This window comes from Triticum urartu, chromosome 4 (genome assembly GCF_003073215.2).
Source record: "Triticum urartu cultivar G1812 chromosome 4, Tu2.1, whole genome shotgun sequence".
NCBI classification, from domain to species: domain Eukaryota; kingdom Viridiplantae; phylum Streptophyta; class Magnoliopsida; order Poales; family Poaceae; genus Triticum; species Triticum urartu.
The window spans coordinates 358432827-358447292 of record NC_053025.1 but is presented as its reverse complement, the minus strand read 5'-3'; positions in this window follow the sequence as shown (position 1 = coordinate 358447292).

The following is a 14466-nucleotide window of genomic DNA, read 5'->3' as shown; positions in this document are numbered from 1 at the left end:
CAAAGCAAGACAACAAGCAAAAGGAACACAACCAACCACGTGCAATGCTCAAGCAACATGATGCAAACATGGTATGCTATGCGGGATGCGATATGTGATGCATATGCATGATTTGGCAAGGAATGATTGAACCTGGCCTCAACTTGGAAATCCAAGAGTGCCACTAGAAAGGGGAGTTGATTTCGGTTGAAATCGATATAAAGATCACCAGAATCGGATGCACGGTTTGGAAATGGCAAGCAAAACAAATATGGCACCGGTCTGCGATAATCAGCAAATAGCCACCTAAATGCATCAAGATAAATATGCTACAAGCACTCAAACATGACAACAAAATACATGGCAGGGATCCACTCAATGATGCTTGACAAAAGATGAACACTGAGCTACGGCTAATTCATCCATTAACAGGTTCAAACAAGCATGGCAAAAGTGCAAAATAACAGGTTTCAGACTTAGTGAAATTAACACAAGTCTGGAATTTATCATCAGGAAGCACACTTTAGAGCATGAAAACTACATGCTACAGGAACTTAACATGGCAACAACAAGGCATGGCATGAAGCTACTCAAAGCACTTAACAAAAGTCCCTTAGTGACCTTGAGCCAAAAGGGATCAGAAAATACAATTGCAAGCATGTGAACATGGCAAAAACATAAACAGATTCAGACTTGTGAAAAACTGGAGCATGCAAAACAGTTAACGAGTAGGCATGTTTACGAGCTCGATGCACTCACTACAGAGCATGGCATGACAAACTAAGCATACACCCATCAAGAATACATGGCATAGAAGCTAGACATGGCAAGAACAACATCATAGCATGCACGGATCAATAGCAACATCCTCGGCAAAATCGCTAAACATGTCAACAATCTGCCAGGATCATTTTATAGCAAAAGTAGAGCTCGATTGACTCAAGCTAGGGTGCTCCATAAATGCAAACAAAGACATGGATGGATAGAGCACCACAATGTTAACAAAACATCCTTACTGATCATCCTCAAAAGAGTCACGGATCACTAGGAAACAACATGAACATATGGCATAACAACAAAAACAGAACAAGGACTTAGTGAAATTCTAAGTCCCTAAAAACAACATCAACGATTACGCTACTTTGCAAGCTTGTGCTAGTCACCACAAATATCACAAAAATACATGGCAAACACCCCTGTAAAGATGACATGGCATATAACAAAACACATGTAGAGCTCAGGATCATAGCATGCACACATTAATCATGGCAAAAATGACAAAATGCTATTTGGTGAAACAGATCTGCAACTTTCCTCACATAGCCCTCTTCCAACAGCATTTAGGGCATCAAGATGAGATCAAATGAAAATGATGCAATGATGTACTCGTCGAGACGAACATTTTCATATGCTACACGCACGAATCGGAGCTACGGATGCAGAGTTATGGCATGCGAAAGAATGCAAAAATATACTGAGAATTAGGGTTAGAGTCAACCCCAGATCTAGATCCAAATCGGGATCGCGCCGGAGCACTGTTCACCGGAGGCGTCGAGGTCGCCGGACTTGGACGAGGTCGCCGGAGAAGAAGAGGCCGGCCGGGGCGTGGTCGCCGGACTAGCTGGACGGCGCCGGCGTCGGGAGAGGAGATGCGGGGCGGCGAGGCACTGGAGTAGGGCGGCGTGTGGCGGAGTTGCGGGCGCCGGCCGAAGCAGCGAATGGTGGCGGGCGTCGTCGGCGGAGGCGGCGACGCCGGACGGCGGTCGTGGCCGGCGAAGGCAAAGTGCGGCGAGGGCGGGCGGCGCTCGGCAGGGAGGCAGCACCGGGCGGCGCGGGCGAGGACGCGGGCCGGGAGGGCCGCGGTCAGGCTTCCCGGGCCGGTGGCGGGGGAGATGCGGCCGGGCCAACTGCGTCGTGACACGTGGCGGCGGCGGGATAAAACGGACGTGTCCGGCCGTCTGGAATTCGTCCGGCGGTTGGAGGAGGAGGGGGCTAGGGTTTGGACTGCGGAAATTTCGGAGGAGGGGCTATATATAGAGGTAGAGGGAGCTAGGAATGTCCAAATGGAGTGCGGTTTTCGGCCACGCGATCGTGATCGAACTCTCTAGACGATGGAGAGGGTTTAGGTGGGTTTTGGGCCAAATTGGAAGGGTGTTGGGCTGCAACAAAAACGAGGCCTTTTCGGTCCCTCGGTTAACCGTAGGAGTATCAAACGAAGTTCAAATGGCACGAAACTTGACAGGCGGTCTACCGGTAGTAAACCAAGGCCGCATGAAAAGTCTCAGTCCAATCCGGAAATGTTTAACGCCCACACACGAAAAGAGGTAGAAAGGGGCACCGGAGGACATAGGAGCACCGGAATGCAAAACGGACAACGGGGAAAATGCTCGGATGCATGAGACGAACACGTATGCAAATGCAATGCACATGATGACATGATATGAGATGCATGACAAAGACAACAACACACGGAGACAAAAACCCGACAACGAGGAAATAAAATAACTTAGTGCCGGAAACGACAAGAGTTGGAATACATATAAGGTAAATTACATCCGGGGTGTTACAACACTCCACCACTACGGAAGGATCTTGTCCCGAGATCTAGGACTTGAAAAACTCCGGGTACTCAGAACGGAGGTGATCCTCGCGTTCTCAGGTGGCTTCACGGTCGGAATGATGTGACCACTTGACTTTGAGGAATTTGATTGACTTGTTGCGAGTCTTGCGCTTAGTTTCTTCAAGGATAGCAACGGGGTGCTCACGATAAGAAAGGTCTTCTTGGAGATCAATGTCTTCGAAGTTGACGGTGCGGTCAGGGGTCTTGAAGCACTTGCGGAGTTGAGACACATGGAACACGTCGTGAACATTTACAAAGTTGGAGGGAAGCTCAAGTTGATAGGCGAGATCGCCTCTCTTGCTGACGATCTTGAAAGGACCCACGTATCTAGGGGCAAGCTTCCCTTTGATACCGAAGCGACGAGTACCTTTCATTGGAGAGACGCGGAGGTAAACATGGTCTCCGATCTCGAAAACCAAATCACGATGCTTACTATCATAGTAGCTCTTCTGGCACGATTGCGCTTCTTTGAGGTTATCACGAATGACTTTGCACATTTCTTCTGCCTCTGTGATCAAGTCATTGCCGAGAAGTTGACGTTCACCAGTCTTTGACCAATTAAGAGGAGTACGACCCTTCCTACCATAGAGAATTTCAAATGGGGCCTTGCCCGAACTCGCTTGAAAGTTGTTGTTGTAGGAAAACTCGGCATATGGAAGACAATCTTCCCACTTCATACTGAAGGAGATAACGCAAGCCCTGAGCATATCTTCAAGAATCTGATTGACACGCTCGACTTGGCCGCTAGTTTGAGGATGAAAAGCTGTGCAGAAACAGATGTTGGTGCCCATGGCCTTCTAAAAAGAATCCCAAAACTTCAAGGTGAAGATGCTGCCACGATCTGAAGAAATCAACTACGGAATGCCGTGCAGAGAGACAATCCGAGAGGTATATAGCTCTGCCAATTGAGCTGCTGTGATAGAGTCTTTGATAGGAAGGAAATGAGCCACTTTAGTGAGTTTGTCGATGACAACGAATATAGCTTCATTGCCACGCTTGGAATTTGGAAACCCAGTCACGAAGTCCATCTCAATGTGGTCAAACTTCCATTCTGGAATGGCAAGAGGTTGGAGGAGACCAGCTGGTCGTTGGTGTTCTGCCTTCACTCTTCTGCAGACATCATATTCATTCACGAACCGAGCAATCTCACGCTTCATTCGAGTCCACCAATACGCCTGCTTGAGGTCCTGGTACATTTTTGTACTCCCAGGGTGGATAGAGAGGAGTGAATTGTGAGCCTCGTTCATAATGACTTTACGAAGGTCACCTTTAGGCACAACAATGCGATCCTCGAAGAATAGAGTATCCTTGTCATCAAGGCGATAGCACTTGTACTTGGGTTGACTCTTGGCAATCCCAATCTTCACCTTCTTCACCATAGCATCAAGAAGTTGAGCGTCGCGAATCTGATCTTCCAAAGTAGGAGAGACTTGAAGGTTGGCGAGGAAACCTTGAGGAACAACTTGCAGATTGAGTTTGCAGAAAGCTTCACAAAGCTCGGGTTGGTAAGGCTTGAGAATCAAACTGTTGCAGTAAGCCTTTCTGCTCAAAGCGTCAGCAATTACATTGGCCTTGCCTGGAGTATATTCGATACTCGGATTATACTCTTGAATCATTTTGACCCAATGAGTCTGCCTGAGGTTGAGATTAGGCTGAGTGAAGATGTACTTGAGACTCTTGTGGTCAGTGAAGATGTCCACTTTTCTTCCCAATAAGAGATGTCTCCAAGTCAAAAGAGCATGAACAACTGCCGCCAACTCGAGGTCATGAGTGGGGTAGTTCTTCTTGTTGGGCTTCAACTGGCGAGAAGTATATGCCACAACTTTCTTCTCTTGCATCAACACTGCACCAAGACCTTGAAGAGAGGCATCGCAGAAGACCTCGAACGGTTTGGATTCATCAGGAGGAGTCAGAACTGGAGCAGTGACTAATTTCTCTTTCGGGGTGTTGAAAGCGATGTCACATTCCGGAGACCAAACGTACCTCACGTGCTTCTGGAGAAGGTTGGAAAGCGGCTTCGCGATCTTTGAAAAGTTCTAAATGAACCTTCGACAGTAGCTTGCGAGACCAAGGAAGCTGCGGAGTTGCTTCACGTTCTGAGGTTGTTCCCAATTCACAATTGCAGACACCTTCTCAGGATTCACCGCTATGCCCTTGGCAGAGATGATATGCCCAAGGTAGAGAACCTCATCGAGCCAAATCTCGCACTTTGAAAACTTGGCATAGAACTGATGTTCTCTGAGCTTATCTAGCACCAAACGCAAGTGCTTGGCATGATCTTCCTTGTTCTTGGAAAAGACCAAAATTTCATCGAGGTAGACCAAGACGAAGTCATTTGTGTAGGGGTTGAAGATGAAGTTCATCATGTGAGAGAAAGTCGGAGGAGCGTTGACGAGGCCAAAAGACATGACAGTGTATTCATATGAACCATAGCTTGTTCTGAATGCTGTCTTGGGGATATCTTGCTCACGAATGCGAATCTGATGATAGCCCATACGGAGATCAAGCTTGGAGAATACTTGAGCACCTTTGAGTTGTTCAAACAGCTCGTTGATGTTGGGAAGTGGGTACTTATTCTTTATAGTCTTCTTGTTCAATGGACGGTAGTCAACACAAAGCTGGTCTGTTCCATCCTTTTTCTTCACAAAAAGAACTCCACAACCCCATGGAGAAGAACTTGGTCAGATAAGACCCATTCTCTCTTGAATATCGAGTTGCTTCTTCAGCTCCTTCAACTCTTCAGGTCCAAGCTTGTAAGGACGTTTGCAAACAGGTTCCGTACCAGGCTCAAGATCGATGACAAATTCAACTAGCCGGTGCGGAGGCATTCCTGGAAGCTCTTCTGGAAAGACATATTGATATTCGCAAACGACTAGAATTTGAGAGATGGTATCCAGTTCACCCTTCTCATTGAGAGAAAACAGACGGATGGTATCGTCATTAGCAGCAAAGACAATTACATCCTCAGACGAATGAGTCAATTGAATCTGCCTGGCAGCACAATCAAGCTGAGCCTTGTGCTTAGAAAGCCAATCCATTCCAAGAATAAGATCAATATCCAAGTTACCAAGGACCACTTGAGAGGATAGAAACTTATAGTCGCCCAACGTGATAGTAACATCCGGGACCATAGCGCTTGCATTCATGAATTTACCCAGAGAAACAACTGATAACTGCCTAGGTAAATCTTGTAAAGGCAACTCATGCTTAGAAACAAGTGGTCTCGAGATGAAACAATGCGATGCACCAGTGTCAAAAAGAACTTTTGCAGGAATATCATTAACAGGAAGGTTACCCATGATGACATCTGACGAGTCCTCTGCCTGAGCTGCATTCATCAAGTTGACCTTAGCAGACTTGGGGTTATGCTTGACCATAGTTGTACTTGCAGATCTCACAGGAGGAGGAGGGAGACGCCTCTGATTGAAGCATTTGTTGGCATAGTGACCCTTCTGTTGGCACTTGTTGCACGTGACCTCTGAGAGCGGACGGTGATACGGAGCACTCGATCTTGGAGCTTGAGACGAAGTCTTGTTCTGAAAGCCAGGGTTGGGTGGGTGGGAAGATACACTGCCACCTTTGCTCTTCTGCTAATAAGGCTGACAGAACGGAGGAGGAGGAAGCCAATACTTTTGCTGCTTAGCCACTTGATTGAGGAAGAAGGAGTTGCATCTCTGACTCGCTTCTTGGAAGCATCGCACTTCAGTTGAGCAGTCTCTTGCTTCATTGCCATATTGTAGAACTCATCGTACTTCTTGGGCTCAAAGAGGACGAGAGCTAGCTGGAGTTCTTCTCTGAGACCACCCCTGAACTGGTATATCATGCTCTTCTCGTCAGGGACGTCTTGCTTAGCAAAACGGGCGAGCTTCAGAAACATGATGTTGTACTGGTAAATAGACATAGTGCCTTGCTTCAGGTTGCGGAATTCCTCACGCTTGCTCTCAACCACACTCTGAGGAATATGATGAGCTTTGAAGTCTTGACGGAATTCATCCCAGGTAATCACACGGCCTCCTCTAGAATCTTTGTACTGCTGAAACCATTCTGCAGCTTGGTCTTTGAGTTGGAAGGAGGCAAACTTGACAAAGTCCTCAGGCCTAATGTTACTACACTCGAAATGCTTGCATATGTCCACGAGCCAATCATCAGCGTCTGTTGCCTCAACACAATTGCTGAAGGTCTTTGTCTGGTTAGCAAGGAACTGGTTGAGTGTAGCAAACTGATTCTGATTGTTGCCATGGCCCTGGTTCCCTTGGTTGCGCTCTTGAAGAAGTTGCATGATCAGCTGCGTGTTTGCATTGGTAGCGGCCATCACAACTTACCATGCCTTCGGAGGTGGAGGTGGTGGTGGCGGATCAGGATTCGGAGTCGTGCGCGTTGGAGGAGCCATCCTGAAGAGGTTGACATCCATTAGCATCTTGACAGACAAATATTTAAGCTGAATCAAACGGGTTGAAATTGCAACATAAAGTCTTCACATCCAAACAAAACGAACGAATGCATTCCAATCGAAATGGTCACATTTCCATAAATTGAGAAGCCACTTAGAATTGAGGTAGAAGAATAAAACCAGCAAGGTACGAACAAGAGCAAATACTTGGTGAGGATTACCCAATCCCAAACCAAATATCCGCGGAAGAAGAACTAGAGCTACAAGAATTCCCACCTATGAAACTCCCGAACCTTTCCGGTTATGCAATCAAGTGTTGGGGATACAGGGGAAGCATAATATCTCACCCAAATCTAGCAAATCCTACATCCAGCTGTATCCATCCTTCAACACATAACCAAGAAACCTTCGGAAATCGTTTACCTCAACCTTCAAAAAGCATCTGTTATACGAGTTATGGCAATACTCCCGAACTCATGCCCCAGTATTGGGTGGCGTCGAGGTTATCTCACCAACAACTGCATAAAAGAGATTTTCGATGTCGGTGAAACTCAGGTATTCCAGAACTGCAACGATAAAATTGTGACGACAACACCTCGGAGCTCAACTCCCCGGGACACTGCCACAACCCCTAAATGTCAGGAGGCACCAAGAACAATGTTCTCGTCACAAAACCATCAGAACGATTCCAAGATACCCGCGTGATCCTAAATTTTTTTAGTGAAATTTGAGAAGAGAAGAGTCAAAACTCCACGTCAGGATGCCTTACCAGAGCGATGAAGGGACTGGGGAGTAAAAAGAATTCCTAACTCTCCGATATATAATTCCTAAATGACTCAAAACATTTTTCTAGACTCAACAACGCCAACGATTGGATCAAGTAGGGGGCTCCTAAGGTCGGGGAAGGCTGATTACCAACTTGTAACGCCCTCGATGTGGCTATATCTCCTACGTGTCGAAGCACGACTTAGAGGCATAACCGCATTGAAAGCTATGTCGCAAGCAAGGTAATCTTCACAACAACCCATGTAAATAAATAAAGGGGAAAATATACAGAGCTGGCTTATACTCGCCACGTCACACAAATACATGAATAACATTACAAACATCCAATACACTCATGGTCCGACTACGGTACCAAAATAAAGATCAACCCCCACATGCGACAAAGTCCCCGATCGCCCCAACTGGGCACCACTATTGATCATCTGGAAAAGACACGTAGTAACGGCGAGAGTCTTCATCGAACTCACACTTGAGCTCAAGCGCATCGTCTGGAGCGGTATCATCGGTTCCTGCATCTGGTTTAGGAAGGAAATCTGTGAGTCACGGGGACTCAGCAATCTCGCACCCTCGCGATCAAGACTATTTAAGCTTATAGGTAAGGCAAAGGTATGATGTGGAGCTGCAGCAAGCGACTAGCATATATGGTGGCTAACCTATTCACAAAAGAGAGCGAGAAGAGAAGGCAAAAGCACGGTCGAACAACTATGATCAAGAAGTGATCCTAGAACAACCTACGTCAAGCATTACTCCAACACCGTGGTCACTTCCCGTACTCCACCGAGAAGAGACCATCACGGTTACACATGCGGTTGGTGCATTTTAATTAAGTTAAGTTTCATGTTATCTACAACCGGACATTAACAAATTCCCATCTGCTCATAACCGCGGGCACGGCTTTCAAAAGTTCAAAACCCTGCAGGGGAGTCCCAACTTAGCCCATCACAAGCTCTCACGGTCAACGAAGGATAATCCTTCTCCCAAGACAATCCGATCAGAGTCGGCATCCCGGTTACAAGACATCCTCGACAATGGTAAAACAAGTCCAGCAAGACCACCCGCCGTGCCGAAAAATCCCGATAGGAGCTGGACATATCTCGTTCTCAGGGCACACCAGATAAGCTAAGCGTACGGGAGCCAACGTAACCCAAGTTGCCAAGGGACGGCCCCACACGGTGCTCTGGGTTGGACCAACACTTAGAGAAGCACTGGCCCGGGGGGGTTTAAAACAAAGATGGCCCTTGAGTCCACGAAACCCAAGGGAAAAGGCTAGGTGGCGAATGGTAAAACCAAGGTCGGGCCTTGCTGGAGGAGTTTTATTCAAGGCGAACTGTCAAGGGGTTCCCATTATAATCCAACCGTGTAAGGAACGCAAATCCGGGAACATAACACCGATATGACAGAAACTAGGGCGGCAAGAGTGGAACAAAACACTAGGTATAAGGCCAAGCCTTCCACCCTTTACCAAGTATATAGGTGCAATAAGATAAACAAGGTAATATTGTGATATACCAACCATAAACAATGTTCCAACAAGGAACGATCTCCAAACTTCACCTGCAACTAGCAACACTATAAGAGGGGCTGAGCAAAGCGGTAACATAGCCAAACAATGGTTTGCTAGGACATGGTGGGTTAGAGGTTTGACATGGCAATTTGGGAGGCATGATAAGAAAGTGGTAGGTATCGTAGCATAGGCATAGCAAAAGAGCGAGCATCTAGCAAGCAAAGATAGAAGTGATTTCAAGGGTATGGTCATCTTGCCTGCAAAGTACTCAGAGTTGCCTTGATCCTTGTAAGCGAACTCAACAGGCTCCTCGTTCACGAACTCGTCTCCCGGCTCTACCCAAAGCAAGACAACAAGCAAAAGGAACACAACCAACCACATGCAATGCTCAAGCAACATGATGCAAACATGGTATGCTATGCGGGATGCGATATGTGATGCATATGCATGATTTGGCAAGGAATGATTGAACCTGGCCTCAACTTGGAAATCCAAGAGTGCCACTAGAAAGGGGAGTTGATTTCGGTTGAAATCGATATAAAGATCACCAGAATCGGATGCACGGTTTGGAAATGGCAAGCAAAACAAATATGGCACCGGTCTGCGATAATCAGCAAATAGCCACCTAAATGCATCAAGATAAATATGCTACAACACTCAAACATGAAAACAAAATAATGTCAGGGATCCACTAATGATGCTTGACAAAAGATAAACACTGAGCTACAGCTAATTCATCCACTAACGGGTTCAAACAAGCATGGCAAAAGTGCAAATAATAACAGGTTTCAGACTTAGTGAAATTCACACAAGTCTGGAATTTATCATCAGGAAGCACACTTTAGAGCATGAAAACTACATGCTACAAGAACTTAACATGGCAAATCAAGGCATGGCATGAAGCTACTCAAAGCACTTAACAAAAGTCCCTTAGTGACCTTGAGCCAAAAGGGATCAGAAAATACAATTGCAAGCATGTGAACATGGCAAAAACATAAACAGATTCAGACTTAGTAAAAAACTGGAGCATGCAAAACAGTTAACAAGTAGGCATGTTTACGAGCTCGATGCACTCACTACAGAGCATTGCATGACAAACTAAGCATACACCCATCAAGAATACATGGCATAGAAGCTAGACATGGTAAGAACGACATCATAGCATGCACGGATCAATAGCAACATCCTCGGCAAAATCGCTAAACATGTCAACAATCTGCCAGGATCATTTCATAGCAAAAGTAGAGCTCGATTGAATCAAGCTAGGGTGCTCCATAAATGCAAACAAAGACATGGATGGATAGAGCACCACAATGTTAACAAAACATCCTTACTGATCATCCTCAAAAGAGTCACGGATCACTAGGAAACAACATGAACATATGGCATAACAACAAAAACAGAACAAGGACTTAGTGAAATTCTAAGTCCCTGAAAACAACATCAACGATTACGCTACTTTGCAAGCTTGTGCTAGTCACCACAAATATCACAAAAATACATGGCAAACACCCCTGTAAAGATGACATGGCATATAACAAAACACATGTAGAGCTCAGGATCATAGCATGTACACATTAATCATGGCAAAAATGACAAAATGCTATTTGGTGAAACAGATCTGCAACTTTCCTCACATAGCCCTCTTCCAACAGCATTTAGGGCATCAAGATGAGATCAAATGGAAATGATGCAATGAGATGAAATGATGTACTCGTCGAGACGAACATTTTCATATGCTATACGCACGAATCGGAGCTACGGATGCAGAGTTATGGCATGCGAAAGAATGCAAAAAATATACTGAGAATTAGGGTTAGAGTCAACCCCAGATCTAGATCCAGATCGGGATCTCGCTGGAGCACTGTTCACCGGAGGCGTCGAGGTCGCCGGACTTGGACGAGGTCGCCGGAGAAGAAGAGGCCGGCCGGGGCGTGGTCGCCGGACTAGCTGGACGGCGCCGGCGTCGGAGAGGAGATGCGGGGCGGCGAGGCACCGGAGTAGGGCGGCGTGCGACGGAGTTGCGGGCGCCGGCCGAAGCGGCAAACGGTGGCGGGCGTCGTCGGCGGAGGCGGCGGCGCCGGATGGCGGCCGTGGCAGGCGAAGGCAAAGTGCGGCGAGGGCGGGCGGCGCTCGGCAGGGAGGCAGCACCGGGCGGCGCGGGCGAGGACGCGGGCCGGGAGGGCCGCGCTCGGGCTTCCTGGGCCGGCGGCGGGGGAGATGCGGCCGGGCCAACCGCGTCGTGAAACGTGGCGGCGGAGGGATAAAATGGACGTTTCCGGCCGTCCGGAATTCGTCCGGCGGCTGGAGGAGGAGGGGGCTAGGGTTTGGACTGCGGAAATTTCGGAGGAGGGGCTATATATAGAGGTAGAGGGAGCTAGAAATGTCCAAATGGAGTGCGGTTTTCGGCCACGCGATCATGATCGAACGCTCTAGACAATGGAGAGGGTTTAGGTGGGTTTTGCGCCAAATTGGAAGGGTGTTGGGCTGCAACACAAACGAGGCCTTTTCGGTCCCTCGGTTAACCGTAGGAGTATCAAACGAAGTCCAAATGGCACGAAACTTGACAGGCGGTCTACCGGTAGTAAACCAAGGCCGCATGACAAGTCTCGGTCCAATCCGTAAATGTTTAACGCCCACACACGAAAAGAGGTAGAAAGGGGCATCGGAGGACATAGGAGCGCCGGAATGCAAAACGGACAACGGGGAAAATGCTCGGATGCATGAGACGAACACGTATGAAAATGCAATGCACATGATGACATGATATGAGATGCATGACAAAGACAACAACACACGGAGACAAAAACCCGACAACGAGAAAATAAAATAACTTAGTGCCGGAAACGGCAAGAGTTGGAGTACATATAAGGTAAATTACATCCAGGGTGTTACAAGGCGCGGGCGCGAGCAGCGGCGGCCATAGCGGGCAGGGGCAGCAGCGGCCAGCAGAGGCGAGGACTCGCTTGGGGGTGAAAACGATTGGAGATTTTGTCTTCCCCAGGCCGAAATTCTCGCTGGCAGCCCCCAAGCGACGAAAAATGCCTCCTGGAGGGCTCAACGGCCGGAGATGCTCTGAGCATCTCAAAGGCCAACTCCAATGCCACCCCACTCGCTAGCGTCCCTCGCGCACATAGAAACACAGACCAATGTGACGATACAAACGAGATAGTGTTTTTTATGCGATCTGTTATTTTTTACCTAAATTTAGCCTAGGATTGAGTCGGCGTGGACACAGCGCATACGCTTGCGATACCCTTCCTTGTTCTAGTGATGGAGTCAAATTCGGCACATCTCGGATAGGGAGTCCTGAGCTATTAGGCTTGGCATGAGGGTAACAGGGACACGAAATTTTACGCATGTTTGCGATCTCTTTAAGAGATAACACACTACGTTCTGCTTTGATTCTACTCTATTTACTAAGGGGTACAGAATACATATTGATCTACCACTAGATCGTATGTATATGTATTGGTGTCTAGGGTCTACACCCCTCGGTTTATATAGAGGGATATCTAGGGTTACACATAGGTCGCTTACATTTATAGGTAATCCTACTGAAGATCGCCTCTAAGTATTGGAGTGTGTGCCAAGTCTTCGGAATATTCCACATTGATTTTCCTAGGGGTGCGAATGTGGCCCACGGATTGGTTGATTTTGGGGAGCCTCGTCCCAGCCCATACGTCTGGAATCCGAAGTGGTTAGCACCCCCATATCTAGGACACCATGGGTAGCCCATTAACCTGTCTTCAAGTCGAGGACACTTCTCAGCCACTCTGAATTGTTCTCCGTCGTTAGTCTTCGGTGTCGGTGTCAAAACCGGCGGATCTCGGATAGGGGGTCCCGAACTGTGCGTCTAAGGCGGATGGTAACATGAGGCGGGGGACACGAAGTTTACCTAGGTTTGGGCCCTCTCAATGGAGGTAATACCCTACTTCCTGCTTGATTGATCTTGATGATATGAGCATTACAAGAGTTGATCTACCACGAGATCGTAGAGGCTAAACCCTAGGAGCTAGCCTATGGTATGATTGTTGTTGTCCTACGGACTAAACCCTCCGGTTTATGAAGGGATGAACAAATCCCGCGCTGCTCTCACTTTGCATACGGGTGTTCTATCTAAATCGTTTACAATCAAGAGCTGCAGAAATCCTGCTCGACACATTTTCTCTTGGCTTCCTGGGGAAGCTGTCGGTTTGCATATGGGTGTTCGAACTAAAACGTTTGTGATGAGTGTTTTATATTTAAAAAACGAATTAAGCTGCGGCTTGGGCGCCATTAATGGAGACGATGTGAGCATGGCGGGCGACCATGGAAGTCAAAGGGTTCGCTTCCCAGTGAGCCTGCGCAGCCTACAGCTCGCATGCTTCCCGGTGAGCCTGCGCACTCGAGGACAGCTTGCATGCCTCTCGGTCAGCCTGCGCACCGGACGGCGCTTGCACGCCTCCTGTTCAGTCAAGGTCAAGCAGCTGTCCGCACGGCACCTCCTACAACCATTAAAACTAAGACACGTGGCGTCACGTGAATGGTTACCAGAATTTTGGATTTACTAGAATTTAAAAACCAGGCATCTCGATGTTTTGCCGGCAATCAACGGTGCCCTGGTGTTTGAAATTCATTCCCATTTCTTGCATGGGACCTAAGCATGCACCTAAGAACATATATTTGATTTTTCAACCAATTTATATGCACTGGAGCATGTGCAAGTAGTTCAAATTTGAATTATGCACATAAATGCATTGAAAACTCAGTTAATGCATAAAAATGTCCAAATGAACCCCGAAAAATCACAAAAATTCACACAACACTCCTGTTGTTCTATATTGACACGAGAAAAAAAATTAAAAGCAATAAGAGGCAATGGATATCGTTTCGTCCCCAAAGGTGGGATGTTCCCTACTGAAAACCATCATGCTTGTTGTGAGAAACATATACCAAAACCTGCCCTAAATGGGACAAAATTTGTACCACGTCATGTTGATGCCACTCCATGATAGCATGCCAAGTTTCATGAATTTCAGACGAGTTTTGGATTTACTAGAATTTAAAAACCAGGCACCTCAATGTTTTGCCGAGAATCAACGGTGCCATGGTGTTTGACATTCATTCCCATTTCTTGCATGGGACCTAAGCATGCACCCAAGCACACAGATTTGATTTTTCAACCAATTTATATGCACTGGAGCA